The sequence below is a fragment of the Rattus norvegicus genome, chromosome 10 (assembly GCF_036323735.1).
Source record: "Rattus norvegicus strain BN/NHsdMcwi chromosome 10, GRCr8, whole genome shotgun sequence".
Lineage (NCBI taxonomy): Eukaryota > Metazoa > Chordata > Mammalia > Rodentia > Muridae > Rattus > Rattus norvegicus.
In genome coordinates, this window is record NC_086028.1 from 50,614,641 (window position 1) to 50,641,746 (window position 27,106).

Here is a 27,106-nt window from a genome sequence, read left to right on the forward strand (position 1 = left end):
GTATAGCAAATTCCAATGAGATATGAAACTTTTAAAAGCTTTAGTAGAGAAGATGAATGAGATCAAAAGCTGGAAATTTGAAAAGATCAATGAAATTTTTTGTGGCTATAGCCAGACCTCATCATGGAGGAGGCAAGGGATTCATAAATTAATAACATTGGGAATGAGAAACGGCACACATGAGGAGGCATCACTAAAAATAGGCAGACATGAAAGGGATGTCAAAAGGTTGTTATAAATGAGTTTATGATAATTGAGACACCTAAGAAAGAAAGGGCAGATTCCTCAGAAGACACATGACCAATTAGCATTCAAGGAAAAACTAGATAGCCTGAATATACCATCCCTTGTCTACCTTAGAAAACTAAAAACTGACTGTATGTAAAACCTTCCACTAAAGGAACTATCAGCCCTGAGCCTAGTGAAATTTCCCAAATGCTAATAAAAAATTAAATCAGTTTGGACAAATGTGTGTGTGTGTGTGTGTGTGTGTGTGTGTGTGTGTGTGTGTGTGTGTGCATTTTGCATGTACTAACATGTTCATGTGTATAGTTTGTCTGTGTACTGGTAGTATACATTAATGTATGTACTTAGGTGTCATCCTCAAGAATGCTGTCTATCTACCTTGTTTGACACAGGGTCTCTCCCTAGCCTGAATTGATCACTGCAGCTAGACTGGTTGTCCAGTGATTCTCAGGACCCTCTTTTCTTTCACTTGTTAGAAATGGGATTTCAAATGGGACTATCACACCTGGCATCTTTAAATGGGTTCTGGGAATCAGACTCAGTCAGGTCCTTGTGTTTCTAGGTCAGACTGACCCATCACTAGAGCCCAAGTTTGGACAAATTCCTAAGGAAAAATGAACTCAGTCTATGAACCTAGCCTTTCTTAGACACCAAACCTAGACAAAGATATTATAAGAAAATCATACATATGCACATTTTCTAAACAAACTTCTTCTTCTATTTGGTGAACTTCATCTATTTGGTTCTTTTTGTCATTTTCCTCATCGCAACTCAAGTATCACTTCATTTTGACATATAAGACTTCAAACTTTTCATCTCTCAACTGGGTATTGTGACTCTCAGGTGTAATTTCCATTCCTAGAAAGAGGAAAGAGGAAAATCTTGAGTTCAAGGTCAGTCTGAGTCATATACTAACATACTGTTTCAAAAAAAAAGAGGAGGAAGAGAACAAGGAAGAGGAGGAGGAGGAGGAAGAGGAGGAGGAGAAGGAGGAGGAGAAGGAGAAGGAGAGGAAGAGGAAGAAGAAGAAGAAGAAGAAGAAGAAGAAGAAGAAGAAGAAGAAGAAGAAGAAGAAGAAGAAGAGGAAGAAGAAGAGGAAGAAGAAGGAGGAGGAGGAGGAGGAGGAGGAGGAGAAGGAGAAGGAGGAGGAGGAGGAGGAGGAGGAGGAGAAGAAGAAGAAGAAGAAGAAGAAGAAGAAGAAGAAGAAGAAGAAGAAGAAGAAGAAGACCATGACCATGACCATGACCATGACCATGACCATGACCATGACCATGACCATGACCATGATCTCTGTATTCTAAGTAGACCTGTTGTCTGTGTTAGGACTGTCTATCACATTTGAGGCACCTCCATATGTGTACTTCTCATAGCCTTGTGTTCGGCTGCCTTATCCCTGAGTGTGCAAGCTTCAGAAGGACAAGGGTATACTCTAAGCTGTTCACAGTATCTGTCAAAAAGACATTCTCAGAAAGGTTCATTTCTGAACTGGAGAATGAGAACAATGGCTGTGAGAAAACCAAAAGGGTTTCCATAAGGAGTAGGATGCAGGTACTTAAGTTCAGAAAGCCGGTTCTAGAATGGTACAGGTGAATAGGGGTCTCTGACATTGATGGGCCTTTGAAGGGTTCAGGTTCGTTCTATATAGATTTTAAGAATTGTATCCACTTTAGATAAGATTACTTTAGAAACCCACGCCATTATTTATGAATTAGTACTACAAGTAACTTTCAGAGTCTGCTGTAGTATCTTCCATCACATAGAGACACAGCAAAAATACAACCACCTATGGACCAAAAGTAGGTCCTTGCCAGACAAACCAAGGGTCTCTGCCTTGATCTTGAACTCCCAGGCTTCTAAACTGTGAGAATGTTTATTTAACCACCCAGTCTGTGACATTTTTGTTATGGAAACTCAAATGAATTAAGACAACATGTTTGGGAGATCATGAGAAATTTGAATAATTTAGGAGTATAAAGGGGAAAAAATGGAAGTCAAAACTTTTCAGTACATTTTCATGTGCATTAGCATCAGACTTTTCTGGAATGTTGAGTCTGTAGACAACAGGCAACTAGAAGAAAGGGTATTATGGGGAACTTGGTGGGGGTACCCTACAATTTATAGGAATAACTCTAGTAACTTTAAAGGGGGATGAACATGGGGAAGGTTAGGCCCAGAGGAAAGAATTAGATTTTTTCCAGTCGCCTTAGAGTCCATGAACCATGAAAAGGAAAGACTTAAATTCTTACTAGCACCCAAGACCCTCCTCCCCTTCACCCACTGCCAGAACTAGGGGTACAAGTGAGAACAGAGGGAGGAGATATTTACCAAGGAGAAGAGGACAAATCAAAATAGCAGATCAGGAAAACATTTGAAGGGTCATGAGCTTTCGATATAAATTTTCATACCCAGAGGTTACTGATGAGAACCATGGAGAACTTCAATCCTCTGATTATGGAGGAATAGAAAGGGGTGAAATGTTTAAAATCCCCAAGGCTACCAAGACACAAAACAAGAGAATTGGCAGCACAGGCTGGAGTCATCGAGACCAGTGAAGAGCATGAGTGTAAACTGGCTAGAAAGGACTTAGCACTGGAACTCAGTCACTGTGGGGTTGAAGGTTGGGTTCTTAGCAACTCTGTTAAACAGATGTTCCAGAGTGACTGATTGGACAGGGAGCTAACTGACCAACTGAGAGTGGAGATAACTGGACATTATAGAGGGGTAGAGAAAACTAAGGAATGGATGAAGCCCTAGTAACAAATAAATAAAAACAAGCTGTTGCTGGTATTGACTCCTAATGGGTCCTCTGTGGAGGCTGGAGCTCTATGAACCTCTGTGTACACTACTTCCTGGTAGGAGTTTACCCATCCTTCATGCGTCAGTCACCATCGCTGTTTCTAACAAGCCACCATCAGGAAGAGCTATGCACAGAGCAGTGCGAGAAAACTCACAGGTGAAGCTTGATAAAAAACGCTGCTGGCCAGGACTGATTTAGTGGATCTGGAGGAGAGTCGGACACATGAATTTTAAATAAGTTCTTCAGGTTTTATTGATGTGCTGCCAAGCTTGAGAACCACTAATACAGATCACCGCCTTGTCCAAACAGAGAGATTTTGCACAGGCACAGAAAACTAAGTGTTTGAAAATATCATCTGTTTTTTCGTCACAATAGATCTGTGAGAAGAAACACGATCCTTAATGCCTATCTTGCCTGTATAATTTTAAAAACATGTAGTGCCCTTATCTAAGCAAAAGATCATGACAAACAGCTATATGAAAGTCACTAAAGAATTCTTCTCAATTTCCTCTAACTCTTTAAAACTGGGAAAGATGATCTTCTGGAGAAAGCTTTGATGGTGAGACTTGGAGAGGAGAGGAAAGGCTTGGAGGAGAGTATAAGACACCATGTCCAGAGTTCTGCTCTAGACACAAAGGGTAGGATTCTTGGAGAAGAGATGTTGCCATGTTGAAGTTAGTGGACCTTGGAAACAAGGATGGGTAGGGCTCACCAAGCCTGGTGCAGGGGACAAAAATGCTAGCCCTGTAGGGGTTTGACATAGTTTTTTGTGTGGGGGCTGTCCTAAGTCTTGGTGACATGGAGAAGAGGTTTTGTTGGCAGAATGAAAGCCTTCATCTGGGAGATGGCGGTGGTCCCCACATGGACTTGACCATGTGACGCTCTCCTGGGGAACATTATGGCACAGCTATTATAAACTGTGTAAACAACGGGAATTGTTTTCTCTTGGTTCTGGAGGGTGAGAAGTTCAAGATCAAGGTTAGGTATCCTGTCTGGGGAGGCCCTATCTATCGATCCTAAAACTGTATTTTTATTATATTGTCTCATAGTAGAAAAGAAAAAGTGGCCTAGTGCTGTTAAATCCTGTCTAAGAGGGATGCCTAATAGAGCAATGGGCTCTAACAGAGAAATATATTTATAGAGTGGACAACCAGTATTCTAACAGTTCTTTGTAGTGAAGCAACCAGTATCTTTAGTCTCCTGAGAGCTACAAAACATGAGCCAGCTTTGATCCTCATCTGAACTATGAGGAAAAAAGCCATCTTGCCAATCTGTCAGGGAAGGAAGATATTTCAGTAATCCTTCCTTTTAAAAATGAGTTCTTTTATTTTTGATGATATATTTCAGCATGTATGTGCACATGCATATAGACACCCTCAAAGGACAGAAGAGAGAGTCAGATTCCCTGCACCTGGAGTTACAAGTGCTTTGAGCCACCCAATATGTCAGTTCTGGGAAGGTAACTGGGGTCCCTTGGAAAAGAAGTAAGCACTTTTAAACATAGATCCATCTCTCCAGCCCCTCCAATCTCTTCTCTTCCCATGCTTAGCCCTGGAGGGACATGCGCTAATGTTATTGCAATAGTAGGCCAAATGCAAATGATGGGTAATCTTGACTGTCAACTTGATTGGATCTAGGTTCAACTAAGAGTCATGCCTTCTTTAAGAAGTAGGTCTGTGAGGGAATTGAGGGTAGAAAAGACTTCCCTAGAGTAGAGGGCACCTCCCAGCAGCAGCCCACATATAAAGAAACCCCAGGAAAAGCATTGCATTGCTGTGTGCTTGCTGGCCTTTGCTTCTGGCTAGTAAGACAGAAACACCTACCAGAAGAAAGAAGTATTTTGTATGCATAGATCCTTAGAAACACAAAGCCAGGCATGCTGGGCAGGGAAGCCATGATGCAGTGGAAGACATCAGGAGAAAGCAAGTATGGAGGATAGCTTGTATTATGATTTCCATGGAGGGAGGGACAAGGCAAGGTAAACAGAGCTTGACTCATTGTGGTGGGCTCTGGAGCACTGTCCCTGATTAGCTGCTTCCCAAGTCTCAGGTCGATGAAAATGGAGGATACTGGTCCTTACTGTGGGATCTTTAGGGAGGGCATGGTTGGAGTTTGCATAGGAAAATGATGCTGGAGGGTAGGTAGGTCCTGTGCTGTCTCCAGACATTGCCTAGGCTAAGGAAGAATTGATTGTTGTTCAGAGTCAGAGAAAGACATGGTTAAAATAATCTTTAAAGCTGTACAGTAGGGTTGAACACAGAAAAGATCTACAGTAGCTGCGAAACAAGAAAATCTGGGATTCTTCAGTAGACAGTTCTGCGTATTCTCAGAGAAGACCCTGGGTCATGTGTTGACAGCCAAAAATTTGAATGAAGAAGGAGGAGGAGGAGGAGGAAGAGGAGGAGGAGGAAGAGGAGGTGGAGGAGGAGTAGAAGAAGGAGGAGAAAGAGAAGGAGAGGAAGAGGAGGAGGAGGAGGAGGAGGAGGAGGAGGAGGAGGAAGAAGAAGAAGAAGAAGAAGAAGAAGAAGAAGAAGAAGAAGAAGAAGAAGAAGAAGAAGAAGAAGAAGAAGAAGAAGAAGAAGAAGAAGAAGAAGAAGCAGCAGCGGCGGCCACCACCCACCGCCATTGGTTAAGAAATAGTGTCCGGGATGAGGTCAGTCATAATATCTTAGGGTTAACCTCACTCACATACTCACTCAGAGTTTGTTTCCAACCAGACACAAAAACACCAATGGATGGGCAGGTAACTAAAAGGTGGTATAGGCACACACATGAACATCAATCAGCCTTTATAAAGGAAATCCTGCCATTTGCCACAACAGGCATACCAATTATCATGTGAAGTGAAATAAACTAGATCCAGTAGGACTACTGCACAGTCGTGCTTACATGTGGAATTTAAAGACATAATCAGGAACCAAATGCACAATTGGCTTCCCATGAAGAAGGATTCATCTCCCTAGGTTTTTGTCTGCAGATTCAGCTAAACCACATATTGATAGCACTAACATAAGCCTTTATTGAAGTGTTATGAACACAATTAGATTTTTTTAGTAGAATCCATAAATGACACTGTGCAACTGTGTAGATCACGTTTACATTATGTTAGGTAGAAGTCATATAGGAATGATTTAAAGCATACAGAAGTGGTTAGGTATGGTGGTACATGTAATCCTTACACTTGGGAGGTAAAGGCAAGGGGATTAGGAAGCAAAGTCTTCTGCCTGGGTTAGACCTTATCTCAAAACAAACAAAACAACAAAACCCTCTACAGAATGGTGTTCATAGGATATATGTCAACACTGTTTTATATAAAGACTTGAGCACCTGCCGATTTTGGTATCTACAGGGGCCCTTGACTGAAACCCTACCGGGGAGGATCACTATTGAGATCCATACATAATAAATCAAAGGTTGCCAGAGGCAGGCATGGGGGAAGAAATGGGGAAAGAGTGGTTAAAGATACAAAGTAGAAGCCACATAGGAAGAGAGCCTGTGGCTTGTGTGCAGTTCCAAAACTGCTGTTGCGTCAGGGATTTTGACAAAACAAGTAGGTCAAAGGTAATTGTCACAAAAATAAAAGTTAACTCTGTGAGATGTTAAATATGTGAGCTTGCCTTACCATTAGACCTTCTTACTATACATATCTAATAGAATCACATGGTAAACCTCACATACAGTCAATATAATTTACACTATAAAGAGAAACCGTGTCTGATCATGCCAGCTGCTGATACGGGACACTAAAACAATAGACAGATGAGTAGTGTGACTCTGAGAGGGGAGGATAGGAGAAAGGTCATTTTGTTTTGTTAGATTTGTCTTTGTTTTAGTGGACAAGTGTTGGGCATAAAAGAGAAAGCAGGACAGATATACAGAGTTATAAGCTCTTGGGCCAAGTTCCTAGGGGGACTCCACCATTTGATATCTTACAATGTTGAATCAGGTGCCAGGGACTTGCCTCGAGATCTGTGCTGATCTGACCTTGGTCTGCAGCCACTTCTGTGCATGGAGATTGAAATCAGCTGGCTGCTTCACAGTGCAATGACACCAGACAGAGTGAGGTAGGCTTTCTGAAGCCTTTTCCTCAGGGGAATTGTCCTCATCCTTAGTGTCTGGTTTTACAATTGCATGCAGAAAATCCAATAGACAAGACAGAGAAGTTGGCATTCTTTCTAATGTGAGGAGGTTTACCTTGTGTTTATCCATTTGCTCCATGTTGAGAATATGTTCCTGGGGTCAAGTGTTCCATAAACACACTCAACATAAAAGTCAATGGCTATGTGTTTAGAGCACCATGATGAGTCAGCCAAACCATCCTGATTTAATTAACAGAGCCCTCTTCATGGACTAATAGGACGTCATAGATGACAGTGAACCACTACACATCCTCAGGGCCAATGGGATTGCTATGTACATCCCATCCTAAGTTATCCATCATCTTGTACCTCTTTTAAAAACTGTAAAACCATCAGGCATGGTAGCTTTTAATCTCAACACTTGGAGGATGGAGAGAGAAGGATTGTATAACTTGAAGCCCAGCTTGGGTGACATAGGTAGACCCTGTCTCGAAGCAGACAAGCAACATCGCTTCTCAGCAGCAACACCGACTCACCTACTTATAGGTAAGAAATCTTGGCGGTTTGATGAGCCAACTATTCTATAAAGATTTATTATCTGTTTTATGAAGAAATCTTTTTTATGAAGTCTGAGGAGCAAGACAGGAGAATTTCCCTTTGGACTGTGATTTCTAAATCTCTATCACCATAGACATGATTATCATGATCACTACTTCTACAGAGTGAAAGAGCCATTCCTCCGAGAGCCTATGCGATTTGATAGGATGTAGGCACCAGAAAAGAGCAGCTACCATGAGGCACAGTTGAGATTCCAGGGCTGAGGGATGTTATAAGACCAGGAAGCCATACCAAGCTAGATATGAAAGGCAATGGCAAGTGGCCCTTGGGGCTTATTTCCTGGTACATTCTTAAGAACAGCAGGCTAGAGCATGGTGCCTGGCATAGTTCACACAGAGGTAGGAAGGAACTAGAGAGGAGCCAGGGAGGAAGTCCGTAGAGAGCCAGGACAGGGCCTCCATCTACTTCATCTGCTGTTGATGAAGAGGGTTAACTTGAACTAATCTCCAGTGAACCCTGGCCTTCTGACAGGAGGGTGATGAGAAAACAGGCATGATTTCTTGTGCCTCAGGCTCTGAGCTCACTATTCATCCTTGAAAGTCAGATTTGGGTATCTACTGAAATCCTGGAATGAAACCCCATGGGTACTGAAGTATGACTATTCAGATGTACAGATTAAAAGAAGGTTGCCAGAAGCAGAGATAGGCAAGGAATAGGGAGACACAATAGTCAAGATGCCAATGAGAAGAGAAGGGAGGGGATGGGAGGGGAGGACAGATAAAGGGAGAGGAGAGATAAAAGGAAAGACACATATCCACAGGAGGAGTAACAGGAGAACACATACATTACATACATTCATATGATCACACAAGCACTCATATATACCCACAAGCTTACATGTACATAAAAATATAAAAATGATACACTCACACAAATGTAAATGTGTCTATGTACACAGGAGTACATGCACATGCATATTACCTATACATGCATAAATGCCTATGTGTATATGGGCAAACACATATGCACACACACACGTTCACTTGTACACATGTAACCAGCACACGCTTCCATGTGTAAACTTGCAGCTTAACACATACTCATCTGTCACCAGGGCCCCTAGCGTCTGTTGTCTATCATTGATACTGTTCCTCGAGAGCTGATGCCAAACAGACAATTGAAGGAGCATTACCTTCCTTGCCATAGTAAAACCAAGACAGCACACACCATGTTGTCTGCCTCGCACCCTGGAGATTTTTTCCTACAAAGAAGAAAACAAGAAACATAAGTTGGTGCCCCTGCCTCAAGAAGTAACCTTCTGGATATTATCACAAAGGATAGGCTCTGGCCTTTCCTGGGATGTACTTGTGAGGCTGCCGAGGTGGCCAGTCTCTCACGCCGCTGCAGGCAGCTCCCTGAAGCTCCAGGGGGAGGGCTCCCTTCTCAGGAGCCAGAGTATCAACAGCAGAAAAGAAATAAATAAAAAAAATTAAAAACACTGTAAGTTGCAAGGAACTTTCTCTCCTGGAGAAAAATAACCATGTCAGAGTTTGGCACAGAACCGAATATCCAGAGCCTAATCGTCTACAGGCATTTGAGGAACCAGCCTGTGCCTGAAGACTCCCAGAAAATAAACAAGGAGACTCTGGTCCCCAGAGGTCCCTTTGCCCTGCTCTCATGTGACCTGAGTAATCATCTGAGTAGGTGTTGGGTTAGCAACAACAAGGGATCTCATGAAGGTCGTTTGCTTGCTTTGTTTACACAGCTAATGTTATCACTGCTTGGAAAGCTAATGGTGTGATTTCTACTTTAACTATGATAAATGTCCAACTGAAGCACGACTGGGTCACTTTGGAGACCAATACAGCAAATCCAAAACTTTCTGATGTGGGAAATATTCATATGTCAAACTTGCTATTTTGCCCAGAATCCTATCCTTGGTGATAATAAGTGGTCCTTCCAGCCCAGTACTCCTCTCACTGTGGACCATCAGCCTCAGACTCCCTCCATGAACTGGGGCTTGCAGGCAAGATTTCTCTTGAGCTCAATGAAGTTTGGCACCTTCCTTCTTATCCATTGTGTTTAGAAACAATGCTGGTAAAATGAAATTCAAGGTAATGACCCAGAACTCAGTTGATAGTTGCAATTCAAAGGCATTCATTCCTTCTGGAAATGTACAGGGATACTTAGTGTCTCAACAACTTGCATGATTAACATAGCTTTTCAAGCTGTAATGTATATATGAATCACCCAAGACTCTTGTTAAAATAGATTCTGTTTTGAAAATTTGGGGGTGGACCCTGATATTCTACATAAACAATTCTACGTTTTCTCAGGTCTAAGGCATGCTTTGTGTAGCAAGAGTCAAGAGGGAATGGACAGATCAAGGCAGATCTATCCATCTATCAAGGCAGATTCAATGTATCCATTGCATATTCACCTTCATAAGCTTCATCAACTTCAGAGGGAGGTTTATTTCCCCATAATCCTCAGCATCATGATTTCTTTTCTCTGAAATCTTCTGAACTAGGGCTATATAACAATTTCCTCCAAATTGAAACAATTTATCTTGGTGTGAAGTTCCTTAAGGTTAAGAAAGGCTTAAGTCCTTAATACTCTAGAAGGAAACAACTCAAAAGTCTCAGGAAGTTCCTGAAACAGACCAGATACTTAAGGATCCTTCCTCCCTAAGGTTATAGAAACAGTAAGGACTACAGCAAGGAGATCCTCCCACCTGCCTAACTACTTGGGAGTCATACAGATAGTTCCAGGATCCCAGCCTTTATGAGTACTCATGCATGCTGGAATGGACTTTCAAAATGCAACTGCCTTTGAGTCATCCATGCTCCTATCCAGTAGGCTCATTGAAGCCCAAGTTGGACTTCAATGGTAACATAACAACAAGCCACATGATTTCTTTCCCTAAGTAATTATTCATATTTACTCTTCCTTTCTGGAAGTTCTAGATCAATTCTTTTTTTTAGATCAATTCTTTTTTTTTCCTTTTCTTTTTTTTTTCTTTTCTTTTTTTTTTTTTCGGAGCTGGGGACCGAACCCAGGGCCTTGAGCTTGCTAGGCAAGCGCTCTACCACTGAGCTAAATCCCCAACCCCTTTTTAGATCAATTCTAATTATAGAAATTCTACCTAACCTATTAAGATCTTCCAAAAGAAAGGAAGGAAGGAAGGAAGGAAGGAAGGAAGGAAGGAAGGAAGGAAGGAAGAAAATATAGTAACCAGATCTCACCCTGTATGAAGTATGGTAATTTTAACTTCCCATTATTCTACCATCAATATAGGATGAGGAAACCATATGGTGGCAGGAAGAATCTATCTCCAGTCTCTTTATTGGACTATTATATTTTTCAAGTGATGCAAAGTCAATATGACATAAAGGTTAAAGATGCTTGAAGTCCACAAAGGCTAAAGCATCTTCAAGGATGAAAGTATGGTTACTGGAGATGGATGACAGTGAGATGGGCAGTGGGAATGTTGGAGACCATGCATAGGCACCTATGCCCTGGGGAATATAAAACAGAGGATCCTGCTTTGTTAGAGGCTGCGAAGATTTCCTCCTACTCCATAACATTGTCATCTCCTCCCACCAGATAACACTGCAGTCTCATGCTTCAGCTGACACAAATTCAAAGCAGAATATGGGTCCTTTAATAGACCCTCTGCTCTTGAATTTAAGTCAGCTGGACATGCACGGCAAGACCATGCTAAACATATTACAGGCCCAACAGCTCCAGGCTACACCAATTATGGGCTGTAAATATTTAGTAACTAAAAGATGTGTTCACAGTGACCATGTTCAAATTTCATTCCTTTTATTCCCTAACCCATGAATTATAGCAACTATGTGCATAGCATTCGAATGTTATTAGGTATTTCAAGTAATCTAGAGATGATTTAAAGTCTGCCAGGTGCATGGGTACAGGATATATGCAAGTACTATGCTATTTTACATCAAAGACATAAGCAACCGAGAATCTTGGTGTCAGTGTAGGAGGATATGTCTTCTAACCAATTGCTCATAGGGATGACTCCAGTATCAAGCCTGAGTTACATAACACAGGAAGAAGAAGGAGAATGGAGCCTCCTAGATGTTTTTCTGTCTATAAACCTCTCTGTAAGAAAGAGTGCGAACTGGTCAGAACTCTGACGTTTTGGGGCATGAGTTGCTGGTGAGGTGGTTCGCGGAGATTTAGATGTTTACCTATAAGCACAGTTCAGGACTCCCAGACCCCTCTCCCAACTCTACCCTCCTTTCCTCTTCCAGTTTCTTCTTCCAGGGTCTGCTGTGAGTGTCTGATCTGAGCATCTTAAATAGAAAAAAGAAAGAACCACAGGTCTGGGCAGAGGAGGGCTGTATTGACTTGTAGCAGGTGGCTGAATGGGATGCAGATCGTTCCAAGTTTGTTGTTGTTGATTCTTTTGTTTTTGTTTTTGTTTTTCTCTTTCTAGCCACTGATAAAGTATGACACAAGTACACGATCCAGCCACTTCGTCCCTCGAATCTGTTTGTTCTCTCCCTATTTTGCGGACCCCCAACAACTAGCCTCTCTACTAGCTTTATCGCGTGCAGCTCTTGCCTTCAACATCTTACTTTGGTATTGTTCCCAATTTATAAAATTATGAAATTGAAATTGTCAACTGTTCCTTAGAAGAAACATTAAGTTTTTCTGACCTCAAGTTGCCAGCCATGGTCATCAAAGATTCCCTAAATGTGTCCTTTTGTGGTGAGTGGGAATAGACAATTGAATTGTCTAGGTCATGGTACACAGGCCTTCACCCAGCAGCATAGCTATCAATTAACAGCCATCCCTAAAACAAAATGGAAAGGAATGCAGATGAGAGCTCAGGGAGACATACAAATCATGCAAGCATGCATGAATGCATGAATGCATGGGTGCCTGCACTCTGGAGAGTCAGGAGCATATTCAAAGTTCTAAGATGCTCACTGTTGTAACTCCTATCGTTGACCCTGTTGCTGGACTGTATTCCAGGAAGGAGGAGTCTTCCCATCACTGCTGGCTGATAGACAGCAGCTGGGAGAGACCTCTGGGAGGCAGCTGCAGTTTGGCAATGGCTGACATCATGGGCGACTTTAGGGAGATGCACCCTAGGCTTTCTCAGAGACATGTTATGTCTAATTGCAAGTCCTCTTCTCCCTGCCCAAGTGCCAGACTCATTGTGGAGATGCTTGTTTGCTCTGGCCTCTTGGGAGGTCCCTCATGCCTCCTTGGTGACCTAATCATGAGTCTCCATGTCTAGTGTATTTAATTTATGTGACTCACCACTAGGCAAGACAAGCGATCCCTCCAGAATATGGAAGCAGAAGCACTAACAATATAAATTGAACCCAGAAAAAATGGATCTGTTCACTCATGTTCCATAGAAATTCCATCAAAGCCAGACCATTGCTTGAAAATGCATCATCTCCATGTATTGAAAATATATTGATCAAAACTTGAGCAGAATTTACTCAGGATGCAAGAAACAAAAAGTAAACTCCACAGAAAAGATATAAATTAAGTACCACACTGCCCACAAGCATCGTATTTTCCACAGCCATAAGAATGTCAACCTTCCCCTCTTCCCAAGCCTGTCTCTATTTATGTAAATGTTCCTTTGTGTTTCTTGGGAAATGGGGCATCTCGTGCCACTTTAATTGTGCTTTTCCTGAGGCTACTTATGAGATGAGATCCCTTCCCTGTTGCATTTTCAAACCATAATTGTCTTATTATAGCAGTGCTGAGGCTTCGACTGTGACTGCAGGCACCTGTCTACTCTAGCACTTTAAATGGATCCCTGGCTCCCTTTCTTTTTACAGTCAAGTATTTTGTTATTAGTGTGATTTTAATAATTAGAGAAGTAAGCTTCAGAGAGACTGAATGTTCTTCAAACAGGTTAAAAATCTGTTCTGAAAGAAAGTAACGTACACACCGTGAAAGCTGTCTGTCCTTTGAAAACTTCTAGACTTTTCTAGAAGCAGGTCTAGACCGGGTGCTTGCATACCCATCAGTGTCTTGCCTCCTTCTGCTTCTTCTTTGATTAAGTATTTATTTCAAATCTCCCCCTTTACTGAACACTTTAATGTATATTGTGTAGTGCTTTCCATGTTTTCAGTACCTAACATTGTTTTTTAGCAGTCCTCATTTTTATCTTACTTTTTTTTAAACCATACAAGCTAAGTTCTTTAGTGTTTTATTGTTCTGTTGCGTGCAAATTCTAATCTATTAACTTCTTCTGTTATATTCGTGGCTGTGGCTCCATTTACCAATCCCCCTTCTGTTGTTTATATATGGTTCGCTGTCTTTCAAGAGACATTTAGGATACTTCACTAATATTTCCAGTTGACTGGGGGTTATTTCGTTGTGATATTACAGTTCTTTAGTTTTACAGATTTACAGTAAGTGAATCCCTGGATTCTGTAATTTCTTCTTCGTAGACCACTCACCTAGTGAAGCCATTCTAAATATAATTGCATCCATAATATTTTCTCTATATCTCACTCCCGTCTAACAGTGACTGAGAGGGACATGCAACATTCTAAGCCTTGGTTTATTCTGGCAGCCTTCCTACAACTTTATAATGGTCTTTGATTTATTTACCGAATGGTATTTGGTGACACAGATGCTCAGGGCTTTCTTTTCCTTGTGGAATGTAGGTCTTATGTAGAGACGTCTTTGTGTGTTTCTCCTTGAACTCTACTTCCAAGCTGCATGCCATGCCTCTATTTCATTTGGATCTGGGTGATTTATAATCTATTTATGATCGTTCATGCTTAATGTTTGTTTCAAATAAAAGATTATATGTGGTTTTAATAACTTAAAGTGTCCAATAGTGCTAAAGGCTTAGAGCAAAAGAAAAAATAACATTTCTCAAGTTTACTGTTGCCCTTTCAAATTCTAAAAGGCAATTCCTTCAAAGGGTTTCAACTTTAACTATCATTGTGAACTTAACCTACGTTTCTGAATTACATTTTTTTACTACTTATTACTTATTGGCTCACTATTATTCAGCATCCTCCCCCTTCTCCCCTCTGTACACTCTCCCAAAATAATAATATCTCATTTTTTGTGAAATCTATATTCAGTCTTTGTTATATTAAATGGTAAATACTGTTCTGCACTGAATAGATTTTATGCAACTTTAGTTTTTCCAGCCATTAATAATTGCTCCTAATTTTTCTTCATTACCACCAAACATTGAGAGGACAAAACTCAACACCTAGATGACATGAATTTGAAGAGTAAATTTATGGGCCTGCTGACTTGTGCTGCCCTGCTTCTACTCACAGCATGTTGACTTTCGTTAGAGTCCCCAAGAAAGGGAGCCATTGGTTTATTTCTGGAGCCCTTTCTTTTTTTTTTCCCTTTTTTTCTTTATTAACTTGAGTATTTCTTTTTTTTCAGTTTTTTTTATTTATTTAATACTTAATAATAATTCTTTGGTTTCCGGGCAAACATCCCCCTCCCCCCTCCCCTTCCTTATGGGTGTTCTGCTCCCAACCCTCCCCCCATTGCCGCCCTCCCCCCAACAGTCTAGTTCACTGGGGGTTCAGTCTTAGCAGGACCCAGGGCTTCCCCTTCCACTGGTGCTCTTACTAGGATATTCATTGCTACCTATGAGGTCAGAGTCCAGGGTCAGTCCATGTATAGTCTTTAGTTAGTGGCTTAGTCCCTGGAAGCTCTGGTTGCTTGGCATTGTTGTTCATATGGGGTCTCGAGCCCCTTCAAGCTCTTTCTGGAGCCCTTTCTTTAAGTGGCTCTAGAGTAAAAGATTTTCTACTACTTTTGCCAGTGTAATGAGTCCTAAGCATGAATTCTCCCAGCACATTCTCTCCCTCCCTACCCCACAAATGTGTGTTTTCTTGTTATTTTTGACAATCTGGCAAAAAGGAAAAGAAAACACCTGCCTAGGATTTCCACATTTGGAAGCTTGAGGCAAAAAGATTCAAGGCCTCCCTAGAGGATATAGCAATACCACGTGTGTGTGTGTGTGTGTGTGTGTGTGTGTGTGTGTGTGAGAGAGAGAGAGAGAGAGAGAGAGAGAGAGAGAGAGAGACTATATCATGTAATTCATATATTTAAAGTTATATATGCTGTTTTAGGTAGTGTGACCATGGTTGTGGTGAAACACCATGATTAAAAGCAAGTTGGGGAGGAAAGGGTTTATTTATCACACAGTTCCATATAACAGTTCATCACCAAAAGCAGAGAGGGCAGGAACTTAACCAGGAGGCAGGAGCTGATGCAAAAGCTGTGGAAGGGTGCTGCTTACTGCCTTGCTGCCTCTTGCTTGCTCAGCCTGCTGTCTTATTGAACTCCAGACAAGGCCCCACCCACAATGAGCTGAGCTCTCCCCCATCAATCTGACTAAGAAAATGCCTAACAGGCGCAAGCTTACAGCCCTGTCTTATGGAAACATTTTCTTAATTAAGATTTCCTCCTCTCAAATGAGTTTAGTTTGTATTAAGTTGACATTGAACTATCTAGCACACATGCCTCCGTATTGACATATGTAGATATGAGTGTGTACATGTGTGTGTGTGTGTGTGTGTGTGTGTGTGTGTGTGAGAGAGAGAGAGAGAGAGAGAGAGAGAGAGAGAGAGATGTTTGTACATATGGGAAGTAGAAAGACTGTATACTTAGAGTATGAAAGTGTACAATCACAAACTAAACGTGCATAGGCTTTGCCTTTAGTCAGGAAGGAAGAATGAAATTGCTGCTTTAGTAATTAACACATGAAAAATACCTCAAGTTAGTACCAGAAGTAATTAACACATGAAAAATACCTCAAGTTAGTACCAGAAGTAATGAAGACAGGAATCTAAGGAGTGCTTGAAAGGCTTACTAACCCTCTGGGACTGGATTGCTGAGGTTAAGGCATGGGGGTGGCAATGGAGATCTAGGGATATAGTGATGTCTTTTATTAGAAATTTGGGGATGCAATCTGGTTTAGGAACACAATAGCAAAGTTATTTTTATACCTTTGAATTTCATCTCTCCGTTAAAGGTCTTTATTGAACATCAAATGCTCATAGTCTAGCAAATGACAAATTAAAAAGAGATATTAACAGAACAAGGTTCTATGCTGACATTTAGACTTAAGAGAGGAATCCAGGTAGCTGTGGGCCTGTTCTTATGTTCCAGTATTTGGAGCCTGGGTCGTGGAAATGGAAGGACAAGATGCTTACGGATGTACTAGTTACTGGCTAAAGCAGGTCTTCACAGTAACTAGTTGCACTAGTCTGAGAAGCTATAGAAAACACTGTAGGTAGGGCACCATATAGAATAATGATGGAAATGCATCTCTCCTGGTTCTGGGGCTAGAAAAAGCTAGATTTAAGAGCCAACAGATGGTTTCCTGGTGAGGACTGCCTTCCTTAGACAGCTTTCTTCTCTGACCTCACACGCAGGCAGCTTGAACGTTCTCTTGGTAATTTTTTTTTAAAGCCTGAGGATTCTCTTTGGTAAGGACGCCAGGCCCTTCCTGATCCATCCTTATGACCTCAGTACACCCCAAAGGCCCTACCTCCTAAAACCAGCACCTTGGGGTGGTGAATATTTCAACAGGTAGATTTGCGAGACACATAAACATTCAGACCACAGTACTTTCTAAGGGACCAATGAGAGGGGAAGTTATGGCTAACTTTCAAATATATTTCGAGAAAATGCAAAGTTTCATTTTTGCAAAGCCCAAAGAAAACACGGAGGGCTTGAGCCAGGTGCATCAGGTTGTGGGAGGAAATGACCACAAGGTAGAGGAGCCTGCGGTAGCGAGCATTTGCTAAAGCTGCACGCCTCAGGCGAAGAGACAGCTGAGGGGCAGCGCGAGCTGTATCTTTCACCTTGAGCCTTAGTTTTCCTTATGCACGCCTGACTTTGGCCTTGATGTAATTGGGCAGCGGGTCCGTGCCAAACACAGCAGCCCTTGGATGTCTGGGTGATGATTTATAGAAGAAAACCTCCGGCCCTTCTGAGGTCAGAGTCCTTGCGAATAACAAAACAGTTTGTCCCCGCTGGGGGAGCTCCGAACTTGACATGCTCTGCCTCTGTCAGTGCCTCATCAAAGCTGGGGAGAGAAGAGAAGCCAAGGAAAGAGAAACAGCTGGATTCAGTTACACTTAAGATACATATAGTTTGGAAATAAATTTTCTATCAAAGTGTGTTTTGTTTCTTGCTTATTTCAGCATGTTTGAAAGTGTCTGAATTGTTTGGTTGGTGCCAGAATTCTCCAGGGAGCAAGCCTTTCATTTTGTGCCTGTGTCTCTTAAGGCTTGCTGTGGTTTTTCTGCCCGTGCCCCCAAACAAATAAATCACTAACTTCACATTTGATTTGACAAAGCCCTAAATCCCCATAATAAATTGCAACAAAATTGCCAGTGTCTCCAACAGTAAATGCAGATGACTTTACCTGCAAAGACTGAAAACCTACAGTTTCTCATTGCCTCCCTGCTACTAGCTGGGCATTGACCCTGTTAACCTTTGCCTGAATTATTAAGTTGTCTCCTCGAAACAGTTTCCACTTCAGTCCTTAACCTAAAGTTCAGGACAGAACCCAGAAATTGATTTAAAGGCTTAACCCGGTCAATTTGTTCCCATGTGTGATCCTCTTAGATATATCAGGTAACTAAAGAGACAGCCAACAGCATCTGCCCTCATAGAAAATCCTTTAAAGAACAATTGTTCCCTGCAGTGCAGGAAGCTCGAATGTCTAAATTGGATAGAGGTGAGCTGTGGAGCCAGAGACCCAGGAAGTAGCTTAATGCTGAGCTTCAAGAGTTCAAGGGACTCACTAGCAGAATTCTCTTTCTCTGGGGGAGGTTAGTCTCTTTCCTTTCAGACCTATAATTAACTGGGGAAACACACACAAACACACACACACACACACACCACATAATGAAAGAGATATACACATATACATAACTAAAATTAGTAAGTCTTTAATGCTCTCCTCAAAAGGCCATGGTATATTTAACACATCTCTTAACTTTAAAGCCCAAACTCATTTCCTACTCACTACATGGTAATGTGCTTACATCACTGTCACTGGAAACATTATTGTCTTCAGTTATTCTCTGTGCCATCTGCCTCCATCCCCTAATATATACATATAGTCATATATGTACATAATATACATGTATATGTATATGTGCATACACAACACACCCAAGGAACAGAAGTGAACATGAGAGTGCTTTCTAGCAGCCAGCCAGTTGGTAGCCTTGCTAGTTGATAAGGTATCCTGCTCTTAGACTGGAATCCAAAGTTGTTCCATCAATCTTTGTTTTGGGTAGGAGTGGGGATTGGCTCCAGGACAAGTGATATTTTCTTTTTTCTTCCTACAGGCAAATTTCTCTTACATGAATAGTTACAAGCAGAGTGCTAAATTAACTACAGGCCATCTTGACATTCTTTCCCTTGGCACCCTGTTGGATAAAGCTGGATGTGGCATTGGCTAACCCATCTGAGAATAGCCCAGAGGCAGGCATACCCAATGCTACAACATCATCTTCCCTTCTTAGTCTTGGAAGATCCTCCTTGGTCATGTGTTATATTTCTTAATTATCTCAGCCTTTTAGGAAAACTTGAGAACTAATTGAGAATTTTGATTGATGGTTCTTGACCTCGTCGTTACCAGTTCAAAACACACAAGAAACTTTTGGGTGTGGGGAACGGCCAACTGTCTGGTGAGCTCCTTGAGAAATCCCAGACTCCACTACCTTACCCGTGATATCGTAAGAAAACTTTTAGAACTAAAGCTTTACACAAAAGCCTTGAATGAGGTTTCTAGGGATCAAATTTCGGATATCAACTACTTTTGTAGCAATATGAGCCTTTCGAGTTCTAGACCAGTCCATTTCTGCTGAAGAAATAAACAAATCAATGAGTGAGTGCTTTTCTTTATAATTCAATCTCAGGGGCCAGGGATGCAGAGTGGTATGTAGAGAGCCTCCTTGGTATTCAGGAGGCCTGAGTTAGAACCCCAGCACTACAGTGGAATGGCCTGGGGGCAAGTGCCTATAATCCCAGCATTCTGGAGATAGAGACAGGAGACTACCATGAAGTTCCAGGTCATTCTAATCTACATGAGGAGTTCAAGGCCAGCCTGAGCTAGAGACTTCATCTAAAATTTAAACACCTCAAGCACCCCAGTCTCAGTGCCAGCTGATAACAGTTCCCCTGACCTCAAATTTTGGAGTATATGATAATATACACACAAAAGATCATGTCAGAAGATAGAAATGTGGGAAGGACACAGTATTCAGGATAATCAGTGGTCTTTGCTATGATACAGATGTACAAGCATGCAAGGAAGTTGGGTTTTGTTCGGGTTTAAATATTGTAAGCTGTGAATGAATACATACTTTTTTGAAAACTCATATCCCAGTTTGTTCTTTCACTGATGCATTGATCAAATGCTGCTAGGTATAACAAACTGTTTATTTGCATGAGAGAGTTGTCTACTCTGAACTCTTGGAACATTGCCCCTTCTATAATATACACGCAAGGCACCTAACTGCTGTTTTCTAGAATCAACTGTTAATGTCTTAAAGCCAAAGAGCTGTTATCCTGAATCAGATAAAGGGTGGGGGCCCCAGAGCCTACTTCCGTGTGCACCGTGTGTGTGTGTGTGTGTGTGTGTGTGTGTGTTGGAGTTTATGCAATAATATCAACAGTGCCAAGGAAGGGAAGAGAGCTTGAGAGGGTTGAAGAGCAGGGATAAAAGATGGCATTTATTGGCAAAGATCTTGAAGGAAAAGAGCATGTGAGAAGACAGAAATGTGGGAAGGGCACAATACTCAAAACTAGCGAGGGACTTTGCCCTCACATGGATGCACAAGCATGCAGGAACCTTGGGGTTTGTTAGGGTTTGGATATTGTACAGCAGTCGCCCCTAAACAGAACAGCTGCCATCTTCGTAAGAGCAGCTCTTTCTGCTTGCAAGCATCGTCACGGCTGGGCTTGTTGACTGTTGATGCTCATTCATAGGAGGAAGAACATGACGGCCACTGGACCTGCGCCTGAATATCTAGTACTTCTCACAGTCCTTTGTATACAACTCTACCCCACTTTCACATAGCATTAGGGGCTCGGGGAGAGGCTCGGGGATACAGGGGAGGGGAGAATCCAGAAAGGGGCTCCACCCACCACCATAGCAAAGCTGCCATCCACGTTGGCAGACTTCAGTGCAGTGTTTTAGTGTCACCCAGGCTCCTAGTGATCCCTCAGCCGTACTCTGTTTTCAAGCCTAACAAACTCATTGGTTCCTAGGGTCAACATTGGTGGAATTAAAATTGGGTTCATTGTTTGGTATCTTAGAAGGTTGGGAAGTATAAATTGCCTAGTCGCCTGGTCGCCTTCCAGCCCCACACCCCAGGGAGAAAATTCTCACATGAATGTAAAATGCCTTTACAGGCTCATGGTTTCAGTAGGAACCACCGTAGCTGGCTACTCCACAATGTAGTGGACACTTTGGGAGGTGGACCTTGTTGAAAGCGAGAGGCCACTGAAGGGCAGGTACTTGGAAGCATATTACTCCTGCTCCTTTTGTTATTGCTCTCCTTGCTTCCTACCCAGCATAAACTGCCACGTCTGCTACATCATCTGTGCCATGATGGACCAACATCCCTGAAACCATGAGTCAGGAGGAATCTTCTTCCCTTCAAGTTGTTCTTGAAGGTATTTTGGTCACACAACACAAAATCAGAACTACTATGGAATAGAAAATACATTTTAGTAGCATCCTCCCAGTTTTTCCTTACCCTAGTATGTCATCTTTTGCAATCTCTCCCACAATTAAGAAAGTATGGATTGATAATGATGATGGGGACACAACTGTTAAGACACGAATCCTCTTTTCTTATAAAAACAGCCCAGGTCACAGTCCACAGCACATATCAGTGAGGTAATAAAGTCTGCCATGAACCAGAGACTTAGGTTGTAGAACAGGAGAATGTGTCAGACCTTCAGACCTCTGTTCAGAAGGAGGCAGCAAAGACCGAGAGGGAAAGGAGAGATTTCCAGAAGTTGCATATCTATAGAGCAGTGGTTCTCAAACTTTCTGATGCTGTGACCCTTTAACAGAGTTCCTCATGTTGTGGTGACCCAACCATAAAATTATTTGAGTGCTCCTCCACAACTGTTATTTTGCTGCTTTTATGAATCATAATGTAAATATCTATTTTTTTCTGTTGATCTTAGTTGATTCTTTTCAAAAGGTCATTCAAATTCAACCACCCAAAGGGGTCTCTACCTACAGGACAAGAACCATTGTAATATATAATAGGATCAAGCATACACCAGAGATAGAGAGAGAGAGAGAGAGAGAGAGAGAGAGAGAGAGAACACCATCACCAGAGAATACAGAAAACAGGACTTGGAAATCATCATAGTGAATAATCTTATTTGGAATGGAAGAAATGATCCTAGCCCCTATACAATTTTGCTTGGGATTGGGGGAAAATAGACATGGTTGGAAATCACAATGATCTATACAACAGGAAGGAAGAGAAAGCTGACAGAAGGATGTGCAATTTAAGAATGAGATGCTACTGCCAAGGAAGGCATCAAAAGGCTGCAAGTTAGTGTCCTGCTTCTTCCTGCTGTACAAGACAGTAATCCAAAACTCGGTGCCTAAAATCATCAGGCTGTTTATTGCTGCCCAGTTCTTCAATCGCAGCAAGGCTCAATGTGGACAGTTTGTTACGGATAGAATTGTGTCTCTACCCTCCCACCCACCCCCCAAAGGGAAATGTTGAAATCCTAACTCTCGGGATTGGTAAGTGTGACTTTATTTGGAAATAAGGTCTTTGTAGATGTAATAATGTTCTGATGAAGTCATTATGGTGGGCCCTGGTCCAATGACCAGCATCCTTGTAGGAAGAAGTTTGGGCCACAGCTAGAGGGAAAAGAGCCGTGTAAAAAATGGAGACAAAGATTGGAGCTTGCTCCCCGAAGCCAAGGGAGTAGATGGGGCTGTGAGGAATTGGAAGCTACAAGGTCATTGTCCTGCTAGAGCCTTCGAAGGGATGCTGGCACTGACCCATAAGACCTCGGTTTCAGACATCCGGCCTCTATATTAGAGAATAAATGTGAGTCTCCTATTTTGTATCTGTTTGTTTTGACACACCAGCAATCCAGCACACATTTTATCGGGTTCCATGTGGCATCCCCAGAGGAGGCTTGAGTGAGGCAATAGGATCCACTTTTAAGATGACCCCACTCCCGTGGCTGGAGTTTAGTGCTAGCTGACAGCTGTGACTACCCAGCTCTGCTGGCTGAGGGCCACCGTCTTTGTCCACACGAACTCTGCGTGGCTGGCGTTGGCTTCTCCTTGCATAATGATCCGAAGGTAGCAGAACTTCTTCGATGGTAATGGCCTTCTCAGACACAAAATAAAAGATGCCAGGATTTCTGTAGACACAGATAAGGACTAGATCTGCATCATTTCTTCCTAGTCAAAGCAGGTCACAGTGCAATACAGATTCAGTGGGATGAAGTACCCTGGGACTAGAATTCCAAACCTAAAACGGGTGTGCACCAAAAACAGAAAATTGGTTAATAAGTAACCGACAGATAGGAGGAGTGGCCGTATGAACAGCTAAACAGTAATAATCATTAATCCATATATCTGTATGGAAGTGTAGTAATTTACAAGGGCTGTGCTGTGAATCTAGCCACTATCAGTCCCATGTTCTACCCCCTCCCCCACAAGTAGCCAATGCATAAACAAACTGTTTGTAAATATTTTTCACTGACTTGACTCATCTTTGAACGTTCCTAAGACCATTTGTATATGCTACGCTGATGTGAACTCTTGTCCGGTACTTTCCCAGGATAAACAGCAAAGTGAGTTAGGCATGGCTCATTGTACCACCATGAAAATTCTTTGCAAATAGTAGTAGCTAAACTTTTTCATTGTATGGTTTGGGTCCCAGCAAGAAGGAAAAGCAACCAAATGCAGCTCAGAAAAGGAATGAGCCTCCCAAATGAAGAATTTCCCAGATGAAATTTTAAGTCAGTTTTAATGATAGAGTCTATAGGATGTGAATCCACAAGACAACATGGAGATTACTGTCTCAGGCTACAAATGGTCCATAGACCCTCGGACTGCATGCTACAGCGTGTATACCCATGTTAAATAGTATAAGCTCTTAGGGGGCAGGATATGATCCCTCCAACAGAGATCTAATATTCTTTTAACAGCTTCCTTGCTGTTTTCTTTTACTTCCTGGCCCAAGTCTCAATGTGGCTTCTGAATTCCTTTTCAGTTTCAAATAAGAACCATTCTCTTTCTGAAATCTCCAAGATAATTAAAATATTTTAAATGGGTTTTACTCAATTAAATTCGAGAAATATCCACCACTAACTACCAGGTGTCAGGCACGGGTGGATCCTCCTTGGCCAAACTAAACACAGAAACCCTGTCTGTGGTGACATCTAGAATCCTCAGAGAAGGCCCATAAAAGTTTACTTTGTATGTGGTGACCACCTTCTCCCACCAGCTCATAAAAAACCCATTTAACATATAATGTGTTCTTGCCCCACTAGACTGACTTACAAATAAATCTTTGGCAGAGGTTAGGGTTTGCCTGTGCTGAGAATGGGCCAGGCCAAACGTTTTCAAGTGCCTTCCCCATCTCCGTCCAGCTTAGCAAGCCTGCAGAAGCGCCCAGAAATGCCTGTCTCTTTGGACGCTGACAACCTGGAGCAATGTGTTCCCAAAGCTCAGTACAAATGTGAAAGATGACTTTTCAGAGACTCGTGGACAAACATTTTCTATTTTGATAGATGTGTACTTATTTTAATGTGTACCTAAGAATTATGACTTGTAATTTAATTCAGTTTTATCTTTGATATTATTACTTAGAGTTGGGTTAAGGAGGTTCTTCCGTGTCTACAAAGAGTCTTTTTAAGGCAAAGCAAAGTCTAAGTAAGAATATAAATGGTACACACATGCAGTCATGAAGGACGCCTGTAGACAAGGGAAGCTTGGGAATCACTGAGGTAGTGATGCTGTCAAAATGGCCAGCACAAGGCAAGCACCTTGAGATCAAATGTCCACTATGGTGAGAATGGAACCAACTAGCCAAAACATCAAACGTTTTTAGCTGGATCGTGATGACGCCGCCTTTAATCTGAGCATTTAATCAGAGCAGATCTCTGAGGTCAAGACCACCTTGGTTTACAGAGTGAGTTCCAGGACAAGTGATGGCTACACAGAGAAACTCTATCTTGAAAAAAGAAAAGAAAGGAACAAAAGACAAAGAAAAAAATCAAAGGATGAAAATATCTGTATTTGTGATGATCGTTGAAGTCAGATGTTTTTAATGTCTTCATTTCAAATATTCGTCTGTTTCCAGATATGGTAAACTATTTTACAAGCTTAGGCATTTCAGCAACCAAACCATCATGATATTGTCTCTGAGACAGACATACCAACCAGCATGTACACCCTTCAGGAGACCATTCGCCCTGAGTTTTGGAAGTGCAGATACAGTCGCGTGAGAATACAAAATGTTTCCTCAGAGATCTAGAATCCACAGGTATCAGCTGTGCATGTGACTGAGGTTTCCACTCCCACGCTGGGAGTTTTCTCTGAGAAGATGGGACAATGCTTTCCCTTAAAATTAAAATAGTATTTTCCTTTGTCCTGTTACAAAAGCAATTTATGGTCAGCATATAAAACTTAGACAACCAGTAAGAACGAAAAGAAAAGGATAGTTAAGCCACCATGACTCCAACACTCATTAACCACATAAAAGATGTTGGGTGACTCCTTCTAAAGGTCTCTTCATATTCATCTATTTCAAATAGGTATATTCATATTGATCATTTTAATGTGGTCTCAGGAAGCTTTGTACACTGTTATTGACATTTTCACTCCATAAAATCCATGTCTTTAAGTATGTGCATATAAAAGATTGACAGAACTATTAACAACAACTTGTTGGCAAAATCATTACGTCTCTATTTATTCCTTCTTGATTGATTCCTGGTCATAAGTTTCTTCCGAGTTGTAGGTGGGAAACTGGAGACGAAAATGGGCTGAACATACAAAGGTTGTCGGTGCATAGTCAAAAGCATATCTGCTAGCTGTTTGTACCACAAGGTGCCTGTCTGTCTGCTGCAGAACAGCGTGCTTTAGTGGCATCGGTAGCGGCTCCTGCCATGCATGCTCCACACTCCTCAGGAGGAGCATGTCCTCGGAGGTAAAGTCCTTAGAACCTCATTGTTTCAGAGGATAATTCTGTCTGCTTCTTTCCAGTGCGAGGGTTTGGGTCTCGGGGCCTTGTGCTCACTCAGCACAGTGGTTGATCTTTACTGTTTACGTGATCGGATTTAGGATCACCTAGGCCACAGGGCTCTAGCGTCCGTCCCGGAAGTTTACCTGAGGAGGGCAGGGATGGACGGTGAACTGAGTAAGAGAGGAAGCAAAGAGCTAAGCACTAAGGTTCCTCTCACTCATGTTCCTACCACTGTCTTCTGTGCACTAACGTGCTGCATCTCTCCTTAAACTGTGAACCAAAGCAAACCCTTCCCTCCTCCTTAAAGTTGCCTTTTGTAAGTCATTTCGTCACAGCATTGAGAAAGGCAACTGAAATGGCGGCCAAGGGCTCTATCACTGAGCCAAACACCAGGCCCTAAGCAGCTCTTCAGTGGCCTTTTCCTTACCTTGGGTCACTCTTTCCACCTGGGGTTCTGCATCTTTGGGATCACTTGCTAGATAAAGTGGCCATTCCAAGTCCTGCTTTCAGGATCAATTTAGGGAATCCCAAACTAAAATAAATCCTTCCTTGGCATTCCTGAGCCCACACTAGCTGTTTTGCCAACTTCCCACTGATCATACGACATGTATTCGTTGTTACTCCGTTGTATGAGAGGAGTGTGCAATTCTATTGCCTGTGTTTGTCACACTCTTGTATCACATAATCCATTACATTAAGGTGCTCACAAGGATGGAGGTTTTGTTTTTGTATCCAGCACAGCACCCAGAAGAATTCCCAACACTGAGTAAGTGCTAGCAGACATTTACAGAATGCTAAACAGCCGCCTTCACTTAGGACCAACGCGGTAAGTTTCAATATTATATTTGATGATTCAGTTAAAACATCAACATTTCAAGCCTTTCACTGATTAGCTGGGTAACCTGGAGGGAACTAACTGCTCGCAGACCCCGTTTCCTCCATGTTAAATGGGGCGACGATGTTCACTCTGCGGCCAATGACTTAATCTGAAGAAAGCATCTAGGAGAGCTCTGGCTGGATAGTTCCAGGCCCTTCTTTTCTCTGAGCCTGCTTCCTGGAATCAGCATATCCTGATGGAAAGCAGCTAAACCCTTGTCAGCATCTTGTCCCTCTGATTCTCAGCTCAGGGAAGACTCCTACAGAGCATGTCCTTACGCCTAGGGGGA

General features: G+C 42.1%; 1 long non-coding RNA gene across 8 annotated transcripts in view; it reads right to left on the reverse strand.

The window, feature by feature from the left end:
* The window catches only part of LOC102554159 (uncharacterized), a 152,938-nt gene that overhangs the window by 69,210 nt on the left and 56,622 nt on the right, over window positions 1-27,106 (reverse strand). For 5 of the 8 annotated variants that reach the window (XR_005490287.2, XR_357683.4, XR_357684.4 and 2 more), the window contains one exon: window positions 22,469-23,216. The exons of 1 other annotated variant lie outside the window; for it this stretch is intronic. This is a non-coding gene — a long non-coding RNA (uncharacterized LOC102554159). Of the gene's footprint in view, window positions 1-228; window positions 1,105-8,780; window positions 8,942-22,468; window positions 23,217-27,106 lie in introns of those variants that run through there. 2 more of the 8 variants (XR_005490285.2, XR_005490284.2) reach the window with 2 other exon arrangements.